At 34.7% G+C, this 2,039-nt stretch overlaps 1 non-coding gene across 1 annotated transcript; it reads right to left on the reverse strand.

The window, feature by feature from the left end:
- Positions 1-1,316: 1,316 nt before the first annotated feature.
- Positions 1,317-1,424, reverse strand: LOC127747243 (small nucleolar RNA R71). The gene has a single exon (XR_008009045.1). It is a non-coding gene; the product is annotated as a small nucleolar RNA R71 (small nucleolar RNA).
- Positions 1,425-2,039: the final 615 nt, after the last annotated feature.

A 2,039-nucleotide genomic window follows, 5' to 3' on the forward strand; every position in this document is an offset into this window, starting at 1 on the left:
TTATGCATTTTCACTCCAAATCACTTACTTAGGATGCAAGAAAGTGCATAAAGACTAATAAAACAAGTGAAATTAGCTTGAAAAATGGGTATATAATGACTTGTCATCACTTGGCTGGGCATTTAAACGCCCAAACCATGCAGCAATTGGGTGTTAAACGCCCAAAACATGCAGCTCATGGGCGTTTAATGCCAGGATGACACAAGGAGAGGAATTTTGTTTTCAAATCAAATCTTTTTCAAATCTTATTTTTTTTCAAAATAAAATCTTTTTTCAAATCAAATATTTTCAATCATATCTTTTTCAAAAAGCAAATCTTTTTAATTTCCTTTTCAAATCTTTTTCAAAATAAATTTCAATCATATCTTTTCAAACATATCTTTTTCAAATCATATCCTTTTTAAAATCAATTTCAAGATATTTTCTAACTTCTTATCTTTTTAAAATTGATTTTCAAATCTTTTTCAACTAACTAATTGACTTTTTTTTTGTTTTACTATTTCTTATCTTTTTCAAAACCACAACCAATTTTTCAAAAAAAATTTAAATTTTATTCTTTTTGTTTTTTGAAAATTATTCCCCTCTCTTATCATTTTCAATTTAAACACTAACATTCCTCCTCCATTGTCAATTCAAACTCCATCTCTCTTTGTGTGTTCGAATTCTTCCTTACCTACCTCATCCTTCCATTCTTGTTTTCCTTTGACACCTCAAGGAATCTCTATACTGTGATATAGAGGATTCCATATTTTCTTTGTTTTCTTCTCTTTCATATGAGCAGTAACAAAGATATAGGCATACTTGTTGAAGCTGATCCTGAACCTGAAAGGACTCTTAAGAGGAAGCTAAAAGCAGCTAAAGCACAAAACTCTGAAGAGTACCTCACTAAAATTATCGAAAAGGAAGCAGCAAAAGAAACAATTATGGCCGAACCAAAAAACAATGCAAGGAAGATGCTTGGTAATTTTACTACACCAACTTCCAACTTCTATGGAAGAAGTATCTCAATCCCTGCCATAGGAGCAAACAAGTTTGAGCTAAAGCCTCAATTAGTTTCTCTACTACAACAAAATTACAAGTTTCATGGACTTCCATCAGAAGACCCTTATCAGTTCTTAACTGAGTTCTTACAGATCTGTGATATTGTTAAGACCAATGGAGTTGATCCTAAAGTCTACAAGCTTATGCTTTTCCCTTTTGTTATAAGAGACAGAGCTAGAACATGGTTGGACTCAAAACCTAGAGATAGCCTGGACTCTTGGGATAAGCTGGTCACGGCTTTCTTAGCCAATTTCTTTCTTCCTCAAAAGTTGAACAAGCTTAGAGTAGACGTTTAGACCTTCAGACAAAAAGATGGTGAGTCCCTCTATGAAGCTTGGGAAAGATACAAGCAACTGACCAAAAGGTGTCCTTCTGACATGCTTTCAGAATGGACCACATTAGATATATTCTATGATGGTCTGTTTGAAATTTCCAAGATGTCACTAGACCACACTGCAGGTGGATCCATTCACCTAAAGAAAACACCTGCAGAAGCTCAGGAACTTATTGAAATGGTTGCAAATAACCAGTTCATGTATACATCTGAGAGGAATCTTGTGAGTAATGGGACGCCTCAAAAGAGAGAAGTTCATGAAATTGATGCTCTGAATGCCATACTGGCTCAGAATAAAAAATTGACCCAACAAGTCAATATGATCTCTCAGAGTCTGAATGGATTGCAAAATGCATCCAACAGTACTAAAGAAGCATCTTCTGAAGAAGAAGCTTATGATCCTAACAACCCTGTAATGGCATAGGTGAATTACATGGGTGAAGCCTTTGGCAACACCTATAATCCTTCATGGAAAAATCATCCAAATTTTTCATGGAAGGATCAACAGAAGCAAGGCTTCAATAATAACAATGGTGGAAGAAACAGGTTTAGCAATAGCAAACCTTTCCCATCATTATCTCAGCAACAAACAGAGCAGTCTGAACAGAATCCTTTTAGCTTAGCAAATATAGTCTCTGATCTATCTAAGGCCACTCTTAGTTTC

This window comes from Arachis duranensis, chromosome 4 (assembly GCF_000817695.3).
Source record: "Arachis duranensis cultivar V14167 chromosome 4, aradu.V14167.gnm2.J7QH, whole genome shotgun sequence".
Lineage (NCBI taxonomy): Eukaryota > Viridiplantae > Streptophyta > Magnoliopsida > Fabales > Fabaceae > Arachis > Arachis duranensis.